This window comes from Triticum dicoccoides, chromosome 2A (genome assembly GCF_002162155.2).
Source record: "Triticum dicoccoides isolate Atlit2015 ecotype Zavitan chromosome 2A, WEW_v2.0, whole genome shotgun sequence".
Lineage (NCBI taxonomy): Eukaryota > Viridiplantae > Streptophyta > Magnoliopsida > Poales > Poaceae > Triticum > Triticum dicoccoides.
Window position 1 is genome coordinate 310,065,113 of NC_041382.1, and position 11,432 is coordinate 310,076,544.

Consider the following 11,432-nt stretch of genomic DNA (forward strand, 5'->3'; position numbering starts at 1 on the left):
TGATCTCCTAGCATGAAAAAGAAAATTTTGCACAAAAGTATTAGTGAGTAGGAGGTACTGATCACACTGGTCATGGAGGAAGTCGGTGATGCCTGCATTCTCATCCAAATAATAGAAATCCTCATAAATTCCAGCCGCCTCCAAGAATGCATCACATGGCCACTCACACGGCCGAATCTCCGCGGCGCGAGGAAGATTGTACTTGGGCTTCTCCTTCTCCTCATTTTGTTTTTCCTTCGAACCCCGACTCGAGGAGCCTCTCAACAGTCTCCTCATCATTTTCTTCCTCTGAAAATTTCTGAAATTTTTAGTGACTCAAAATAAAAGTGAAAGAAAACTCAACAAAATTGATAGCAACTACTCCTACAAGTTCCTAAAGGCTATATCATGCATCAAAACTACTTTGGACCATATAAATTTGACATGCAAGCTCAAGAACAAGGTCACCACCGGAGCAAAAATTTGCAATAAATAAAGCACTAAAACAAAAAATAATTGGACCATTGGAGGAGTCATATACCGAAGAACAGTCCCCCAAAGCAGTTTTGTGAATGGAGCTTTGAGCAAGGAGATCGAAAATGGCAGCAAAATGAGCAAGAACATGAGTTTGAGCTATGGGATGATTTTTTATGGAGGAATACGAAGTGGATGTGTGCTGGAATAAATGGAGGGGGCCCATGTGGGACCCACAAGGCAGGGGGGCGCCTAGGAGGGTAGGGCGCGCCCTCCACCCTTGTGGCTCACTGGTGCATCCACCTGGTGTGTCCTGAGTGCTGGAAATTCTCAAATATTCTATAAAAAACATACTAAATTTTCAGGGCATTTGGAGAACTTTTATTTTTGGGTCATTTTTTATTGCACGGATAATTCAGAAAACAGACAGAAAGTACTATTTTTGCTTTATTTAATCTAAATAACAGAAAGTAAAAGGTAGGTACATAAATTTGTGCCTTCTAAATTCATCCATATCATGCCTATCAAAATGAATCCATTAACAAGGTTGATCAAGTCTTATTAACAAACTTCTTCCGAATGACATGAAACTAGAGAATTTTCGAATAACGCTAGGTTACCGCAACGGGGATATGCATGTACCCAACAATAAAAATATCATATTTCTTTCTAATAGTAGGAATAGGGAATTCAAAACCTCCAATAGTAATAGTTGAAATTTTTCCAATAGAATTGATACTATGAACTTGAGGTTGTTTCTTCGAAATGTGTACCGTATGCTCATTAATTATCATTAACATGAAAAGTGACATTGCCTTTGTTGCAATCAATAATAGCCCCTACAGTATTCAAAAAAGGTCTACCAAGGATGATCGACATACTGTCGTCCTCGGGAATATGAAGAATAACAAAGTTCGTTAAGATAGTAACGTTTGCAACCACAACAGGCACATACTCACAAATACCGATGGGTGTAGTAGTTGATTTATAAGCCATTTGCAAAAAGATTTCAGTAGGTGTCAACTTATTCAAATCAAGTCTACGATACAAAGAGAAAGGCATAACACTAACACCGGCTCCAAGGTCACATAATGCAGTTTTAACATAGTTTCTTTTAATGGAGCATGGTATAGTTGGTACTCATGGATCTCTAAGTTTATTTGGTATTCCACCCTTAAAATTATAATTAGCAAGCATGGTGGAAATTTCAGCTTCCGGTATCTTTATTTCATTAGTAACAATATCTTTCATATACTTAGCATAAGGAGGCATTTTAAGCATATCAGTCAAACTCATACGCAAAAAGATAGGTCTAATCATTTCAGCAAAGCGCTCAAAATCCTCATCATCCTTTTTATTTGATGGCTTAGGAGGAAAGGGCATGGGTTTCTGAACCCATGGTTCTCTTTCTTTACCATGTTTCCTAGCAACAAAGTCTCTCTTATCATAGCGTTGATTCTTTGATTGTGGGTTACCAAGAACAACAACAGGTTCAATCTCTACATCATTATCATTACTTGGTTGAGCATCCACATGAACATAATTATTAACATTATCACTAGGTTCATGTTCATCACTAGATTGTGTCTCAGCATCGGAAATAGAAATATCGTTGGGATTCTCAGGTGTGTCTATAGCAGGATCACTAGCATGCAAAGTCCTATCAGTTTTCTTCTTCTTTTTATTAGAAGAACTAGGTGCATCAGTATTAATTCTCTGAGGATCTTGCTCAACTCTCTTAGGATGGCCCTCAGGATACAAAGGTTCCTGGGTCATTTTACCACCTCTGGTCATAACCCTAACAACATTATCATTATTCTTACAATTCAACTCATTAAGCAAATCATCTTTTGCCGTAAGTACTTGTTCTACTTGAGTTGTAGCCATGGAAACATGTTTACTAATAAGATTAAGATCATTAACAGTTCTACTCATATAATCACCCAAGTGGTCAAGCATGTAAGCATTACGTTTCAATTGTCTACTAACATAAGCATTGAAGTTTTCTTGTTTAACAATAAAATTATCAAACTCATCCAAGCATTGACTAGCAGACTTATTATGAGGAATATCACCTTCATCAAATCTATATAGAGAGTTTACCTCTACTACCTGTGTAGGGTTATCAAGACCATGTATTTCTTCAATAGGTAGTAAATTCTTAACATCTTCATCTTTAATACCTTTTTCTTTCAAAGATTTCTTTGCCTCTTGCATATCTTCAGGACCGATAAATAGAATACCCCTTTTCTTCGGAGTTAGCTTAGTAATTGGTTCATGAAGTATACAATTATTATCATTACTCAAATAATATCAATTCAGCTTGCTGAACAGTTCTTTCCTTGAAAACACAACCAGCACAACTATCCAGGTGGTTTCTGGAAGCATTGGTTAGTCCATTATAAAAGATATCAAGTATTTCATTTTTCTCGAGAGGATGATCAGGCGAAGCATTAAGTAATTGGAGAAGCCTACCCCAAGCTTATGGGAGACTCTCTTCTTCAATTTGCACAAAGTTAAATATTTCCCTTAAGGCAGTTTGTTTCTTATGAGCAGGGAAATATTTTTCAAATAAGTAGTAAACCATATCCTGGGGACTATGCACACAACCAGGAGCAATATAATTAAACCATAAATTAGCATCACCCTTTAACGAGAACGGAAATAACTTAAGAATATAGTCATAGTGAATTTTTTCCTCATGAGAAAATAGGGTGGCTATATCATTCAATTTAGTAAGATGTGCCACAACAGTTTTAGATTCATAACCATAGAAAGGATCATATTCAACCAAAGCAATTAACTCAGGATCGACAGGGAATTCATAATCCTTATCATTAACAAAGATAGGAGTAGCAAACATAGGGACATATTGCATTCTAGCGTTCAAAGACTTTTCTTTCAGCTTAACTAATAGTTTCTTAAGATCATCTCTATCATTACAAGCAAGAAAGTCTCTAGCAGTTTCCTCATCCATAACATAACCCCCAGGTACAACAAGCAATTCATATGTAGGGGGAGAATCATAATCTTCAGTTTCAACAATATCATCAGTTTTAGTAATTTCATCCTCTCTAACCCTAGCAAGTTGTTCATCCAGAAATTCACCAAGTGGCATAGTATTATCAAATAGAGAAGTAGTTTCAGCATAAGCATCATGCATAGAAGAAGTGGCATCATCAATAACATGCGACATATCGGAATCAATAGCAGGTGTAGGTGTCACAAGTTTACTCAAAATAGAAGGAGAATCAAGTGCAGAGCTAGATGGCAGTTCCTTACCTCCCCTCGTAGTTGAGGAAAAAATATTGGTTCTTTGATCTTTCAAATTCCTCATAGTGGTCAACAGATATAAATCCAAAGTCACTCAGAGAATAGAACTATGCTCCCCGGCAACAGCACCAAAAAAAGGTCTTGATAACCTACCAGTATAGGGGATCACAACAGTTTTCGAGGGTAGAATATTCAAGCCAAATTTATTGATTCAACACAAGGGGAGCCAAAGAATATTCTCAAGCATTAGCAGCTGAGTTGTCAATTCAACCACACCTGAATGACTTAATATCTGTAGCAAAGTATTTAGTAGCAAAGTAGTATAGAAGTAACGATAACAATGGCAAAAGTACAGTAGCAGTTTTCTAGCAATCGTAACAGTGGCAATGGAAAAGTAACTGAGCAAAGATCAATATGAAACAAGCTCGTAGGCAATGGATCAATGATGGATAATTATGTCAGATGGCATTCATCATGCAACAGTTATAACATAGGGTGACACAGAACTAGCTCCAATTCATCAATATAATGTAAGCATGTATTCTAAATATAGTCAAACATGCTTATGGAAAAGAACTCGCATGACATCTTTTGTCCTACCCTCCCGTGGCAGCGGGGTCCTATTGGAAACTAAGGGATATTAAGGCCCCCTTTTATTAGAGTATGGGACCAAAGCATTAGCACTTAGTGAATACATGAACTCCTCAAACTACGGTCATGACCGAGAAGTGTCCCGACTATCGTCACTCCGGGGTTGCCGGATCATAACACGTAGTAGGTGACTATAACTTGCAAGATAGGATCAAGAACACAAATATATTCATGAAAACATAATAGGTTCAGATCTGAAATCATGGCACTCGGGCCCTAGTGACAAGCATTAAGCATATCAAAATCGTAGAAACATCAAACTTAGAGCATAATGGATACTAGGGATCAAACCCTAACAAAACTAACTCGATTACATGGTAAATCTCATCCAACCCATCATCGTCCAGCAAGCCTACGATGGGACTACTCACACACGGTGGTAAGCATCATGAAATTGGTGATGAAGGATGATTGATGATGACGATGGCGACGATTTCCCCTCTCCGGAGCCCAAAACGGTCTCCAGATCTGCTCTCCCGAGGAAGAACATGAGGCGGCGACGGCTCCATATTGTAAAACACGATGAATGCTTCTCTCTGGTTTTTTTCTCCCGGAACATGAATATATGGAGTTGGAGTTGAGGTCGATGGAGGTCCAGGGGGCCCACAAGGTCAGAGGGCGTGTCCTAGGGGGTGGGCACGCCCTCCACCCTTGTGGACAGGATGTGGGCCCCCTTCAGTTGATTCTTTCGCTAATATTTTTTATTTATTCCAAAATTGATCTCCATGAAGTTTCAGGTCATTCCGGGAACTTTTATTTCTGCACAAAAATAACACCATGGCAATTCTGCTGAAAATATCATCAGTCCGGGTTAGTTCCATTCAAATCATGCAAGTTAGAGTCCAAAACAAGGGCAAAAGAGTTTGGAAAAGTATATAGGATGGAGACTTATCAGCCAGCGTCATCCGAGTGGTGCAGCACCCAGATTGGCTGGTGAACCCAGTCATCGTCCCCAAGAAGGGCGGGAAGGATCGCATGTGCATCAACTTCACGAGCCTCAACAAAGCTTGTCCTTAGGACCCCTTCCCTCTTTCGCACATTGACCAGATCGTCGACTCCACTTCCGAGTGCGACTTGTGCTTCCTGGACACCTTCTCAGGCCATCACCAAATCAAGATGGCGGTGCAAGATGTTGAGAGGACGGATTTCTTGACCCCGTGTGGGGTGTACTGCTACACCTACATGTCGATCGGGCTGCGCAATGCCGGCGCAACCTTCCAACAATTGATGCACATCGCCCTAGGCCGGAAGCACGGGAGGAACACCGAGGCATACGTCGACGACATAGTGGTCAAGTCACAGGAGGTGATGCGGAGCATCCTACGATCATCCCCATGTACACTGCGACTTCTCCCCAAGCCCCAAGTGCCCTCATGTTGAGACCCGAAGCATACGCCATTGGACACAAGGTGAAGTCACTCCTTTCCAAATCTTCTCTTTTTGCATGTAAGACATGGATGCTACTTCAAGCGCAAACCTTGTTCATACTCAGGTACACCCGAGGAGACCATGGAGAACCCAAGGACCAAGGCCAAATGTGCGCGAAAGCAAAGGAAGGAGAAGGAAGAAGAGCCGGCTGCTACAGGCCCCGGACATCCGGCCCCAGCCCGGACATCCGGACCAGTCCGGACATCCGGCCCGACCCCCGAAAATCCGGCGCCCATCACAGTACGCACCCGAAGCTGAACCCCGTCAGCCCAGACATCCGGCCAGAGGCCCGGACATCCGACTCTTCCCGAGCCGCCGGACATCCGGACCCTGCCTATCCAGAGAGCTCTGAGACCGGCCACTCCAGCCCGGACATCCGGCCTGCCAACCCGGATATTCGGCACCTCGCGAAGGCCCGGACATCCGCCCCCCTGCCTGCGTGCAATGCATCTGGGCCGAGGCCCATGTACCCCTTCGCCCCTTAGACTATATATACTCCCCTCCACCTATATTTTAGGGTTAGCAAAGTAGTAGCTCATTAGAGATAGAGCTTTGCTCATCCATTACGGATCTACTCCACGAGAGAGACCGCGACCCCTCTTCGGAGAAGATCCATCTTGGATTCATGAGCCCTAACGGGAAGACCTCAAGACCTCCTCACGGAGAAGAACTGATTACCTATGTATCATCCTTTGTTGGATTCAGATCATGTGATCTCTATGTGTACTTGGATCTAGCATATGTGTGACCGTTCTTGTTGGTTTGAGTGATTCTCTCGTGTTTCCCCTCGTGTTCTTCGTGTTCTTCGTGGGATCCACTCCTTTCGTGAAAGATCAGGCATCTAGGGTTCCACCCTATATCATCTTGGTATCATGAGCCACGTTGATCACGATTTCGGAGCCTCCCCTCTTTGTTTTCTAGCGTAATTTTTTTGATTTCATCCTAAATTCGAAAATTCCCCACCCAAAATAGCCCCAATTTTTTTGGTGATTTGTTGGTTTTGATGATGTTTTGTTGATTTTGATCCATGGATTTGCTTGGTTTCGAGTGGATCTAGCATCTCCCAAAGTTTCCCCACTTTCCATCCACGAAATCTCATCAATTTTGCCCCCGAAATCATCAATTTCCGCCCCAAATCGAGTTTCGAAGTCTAAATCCCGATCTAGAATCGTCAGGCCGGACATCCGGGCCATCGGGCCGGACATCCGGGACCCAAGTCGGACATCCGGCTCCTGGAGCATAAATCTGCACGGTTCTGTACATCAGACCCCGGATATCCGGCCCCCAACCCCGGATGTCCGGCCCCTGGCATTTCAGCCTTCGGTGTTTCACTGTTTTGACCATAACTAATTCATCCGGAGTCCGTTTTTTACGTTCTTTAGCTCTTTTGAAGCTCTTGACACCCCCCTTCCCACAAAAATACTACCACCACCATTTGAATCCATCAAAGTTTTGGAACTTTGGCATCTTTGCCTAGGGCTTCCACCATATCATCCGCATAACCACCACCGACTTCCGCAACCTAACCCTTTTTGTTCCTTATAGCACTTGAGGTTATTTGAGTTGTGATTTGAGTCTCCTAAGGTGTTCATCAACCACCACCATAACTTCCGCATAGGCTTGCCCACCAAACACTTTCGCCACCCCAACTTAACCCAATTTTGTTTGTGTTGTGAGTTGTGTCTCCTAAGGTGTTTTGGCTACTTAGTGACCATGCTTCCAACTCCGACACCATGTATAGTCCACCACCTTACCCTCCACTTCCGCATTGCGTCTCGAAACCCATCATTGAGTTTCCGCAATCCCACTGAGCTCCCGCTACCACCATTTGACATTTGACATTTGAGATTTTGAGTTCGCGGTTTTTCTGTTTCCTAAGGTGTTTCGGCTACTTAGGGACGAGTCTCCATCATCTTGGTATCTACATCAAGAACACTACCACTCATCATCACCGTGGACGGTAACCTCCATATCATCTTGGTATCCCTCCATTGTATATTCCCTTGCAATTGCATTGTTAGCCCCTAGCCCATTTTGCGTCACTTGCCTATCGAGACTAGCCATTTGAGTATTGCCGGCAACGTTACTTGTGCACATTAGTGATCTACACCATCCATTGCATACATACCATATCATATTGGTAAAATATCATCCCTTGTGTCATAAGATTGTTCCCCTATATACTGAATTGCTATCTTGGTTTGTGCATTTCGTATTGTGGCCATATACAAAAAAAAGAATAAGCTTTTAAGCAAAAGAGAGTGAACAAAGAGCTTGTAAGAAATAGCTATAGCACCATACCACGTTGCATATAAAATTGTCATATCCGATCACCTTGTGCTAAAGCACCGGAACATCATACACATAGCATACTTGGGATAGAAAGTCCTTACATTTTGCATCTTATAGGTTGTGCACAAGTGTCACATCCTCCTATAGAGAAATCGTTCTAGCGTCTCTCTTGAGTTGTGCAACACGAACGTTTTCCATGGATTCCACATTTTGTGCTCATTCCTTGGTTGCACGACCCCATTTATCTATCCGTGTGTGTGTTTCCGTGTGCCACATATTGCTATTGGTCTACTTGTTTCACTTGCGAATTTGTGTATCTCTTTCAACATTATTTACTCTTGCTAACATTTTGCATCAAATTTTTGTGCCACTATCCTCACCGAGCTCCACCATAAGCCTTATTTGTGTAGGTGTGAGAAACTGACAAGAATTGGTACCAATTGTGCTATTTCCGTGTTACATCATTGAGTGATCATTGATCCATCTTCAACATCGGTGAAGGTACATTTGGTATAGTTCTTCTCCTTTCTCCACTCATATTTGCTCGAGTATTGTGATGGATAGGCAAGGCATTTCATCTCCGGTCTTCCACAACAACGACGGCGTGAACAACTACATCACCAAAGCGTCAATCTTCGATCTACAACGACAAATGCAAGGCGCACAATCAAGATTGTGAGAGCGCATCGAGAACCTCTCCATCGACATTCGTCACTCCGAAGCACGGAAAATGGACTACATCGACAACAAGCTTTCCGCACAAAAGGAGGAGCAAGATGCAAGGATGGAGGAGATTTGGACCTTGTTGATCAACCGTTCTTCCCCTTCATCATCCTCAAGGCGGCGACGTTCAAGTCACAAGTCTTCGGAGCACAAAAATGATGCAAGCGCAAGTCGTCCACGTCCACATCTCCATGGCGACCACCATCACGTTCGTGATCCACATTGTCATGACGGGCAGGTCACCTCCAAGCATCATGTGCACGACGACGACGAACACCATCAAGATCAAGCGCGACAATGACACCATCATCATGAAGATGCTCGCGAAGCGCAAATGCAGAAGTCCCAACAAGCCCTACTTCACGCCAAGGCCAAGCTTCAAGAGCACAAAAGAATACCGCGAGACGACTGTCGATGTCAAAACTGGCGGATCTCGGGTAGGGGGTCCCGAACTGTGCGTCTAGGATCGATGGTAATTGGAGACAGGGGACATGATGTTTACCTAGGTTTGGGCCCTCTCTATGAAGGTAATACCCTACTTCCTGCTTGATTGATCTTGATGAATATGAGTATTACAAGAGTTGATCTACCACAAGATCGTAATGGCTAAACCCTAGAAGTCTAGCCTATGTGAATATGGTAATGAGTATATGTGGTGTCCTTTCCGGACTATCCCCCTCGGTTTATATAGACATCGAGGGAATCTAGGGTTTACATGGAGTCGGTTACATAAGAAGGAATCTTCGGTCGCCAAGCTTGCCTTCCACGCCAAGTAGAGCCCAATCCGAACACGATTCAGTCTTCGGCCTTCATGTCTTCACAGCCCATCAGTCCGGCCCATGGGTAACAGGCCGGACGCCCGAGGACCCCTTAGTCCAGGACTCCCTCAGTAGCCCCTGAACCTGGCTTTCAATGACGAGGAGTCTGGCGCGCTTATTATCTTCAGCATTGTAAGGCGGGTTCCCCTTTCTCCGAACTCGAAGATAGTCTTCGGATGTAATGATAGTATCCTGACCTATTACGCACACCATACACAACCGCAGAGAGAATATAATATTTGCACGAATCTAATCTGTTGACAGCTTTTTTCCAACACGACATCGCGTCTGTCCGGTTATAATTTCGAACCGTTTTTCTTCTGCCAATCCACGCTTCGAGACGCGGTTGCTATTGGCACGTATTGTCGAAACATAGATCGTGTCCCCTTATTGCGGGATTCTCATCAATGCGGGCATGGGTAACTCAACCGTGCCATTAATACAGCCCTAGGGAACAGGCGAATCCTAAGGCGAGTGAGGAGGCGTTTAATATTTACTGCCTTTATAAGAGGATAAGGATTCCCTCTTCCTCTCCCCACGCTCTCTCTCGGTCTCCACCTTTCTGATCTCAGGCTCCAGCGCCCAAGTTCTCATCTCCTTTCCACTCAAGCAACCATGTCCGGATTTGGTGGTCAGGGCAAGTGGATGGTCTCCTCCGTCAAGGAGGAGGACATTACTAAGCTCCAGGCGGCCGGATATTTGGCGAAGGAGATCGCCCATCGTCTGCCAGCCGAGGGACAAGTCGTCCCCACGCCGGAGCCCACAGAGAGGGTAGTATTCATCCCCCATTTCTTCCGCGGGCTAGGGTTTCCACTCCACCCTTTCGTCCATGGGCTAATGTACTATTACGGGATAGATTTCCTTGACCAGTCCCCGAATTCCTTCCTTAACATCTCGGCGTTTATCGTCATGTGTGAGGCCTTCCTCCGCATCCATCCCCAATTCGGGCTGTGGCTCAAAGTCTTCAATGTGAAGCCGAAGGTGGTGGATGGCCAGCACGCGGAGTGCGGAGGGGCCATGGTGAGCAAGCTATCCAACGTCTCCTAGCCCAAAGGCACCTTTGTGGAGATAGTAAAGGAATGGCAGAAGCAGTGGTTCTACATCATAGAACCTCGCGGCACCACCTGGGCCGCAGCTGCCGAATTCCGCTCCAGTGCTCCCATGCGACTCACCTCCTGGGTCGAGAAGAGTCCGGACTGGTGTTCACCTGACGAGCTGATAACACTGGAGACGCGCGTTCAAAGCATGGTGACCAAGGACGTCAAGCTCGTTGACGTTATCCAGGTGATGCTAGTCCACCGGATTCTTCTGTGCCAGCGCCGAAGCCGCCCTTTATGGGAGTTCAATTCGAAGAAGCACGAGACCCTGAAAAGGCTCTTCGAGACTTCTCACGAAGGGCCCTGGAAGTTGCTCTTTAAGGGCACCGAGAAGCCACCGGCCACGGAATCAGACTGTTGTCACAATTGTAAACACCCCGCCAGCGAGGCATGTTACTTTTGACGTATTCCGAACTTAAATGTTTCGAGGATGATGCCTGAGATCTTAGTATTGCTCCCTCAGGACAGGGTGGAGAGGGCGAAGCGAATCCAGTGTCCGGCTCCGTTGCCCGAAGAACCAGTCATCCCGCGCCTGGCAAAGATGCTGGTGCCGGCGCCATATATGGCATCGGAGAAGAAGGTCAAGAAGAAGGCCAAGGGGGCCAAGAGTGGCCCCCGTCGCAAGGGCACTTCAGACGCAACGTTCGAAGACGACGAGGCCCATTCCTCTGTCCCTAAGGACAATGACGAGGAAGAG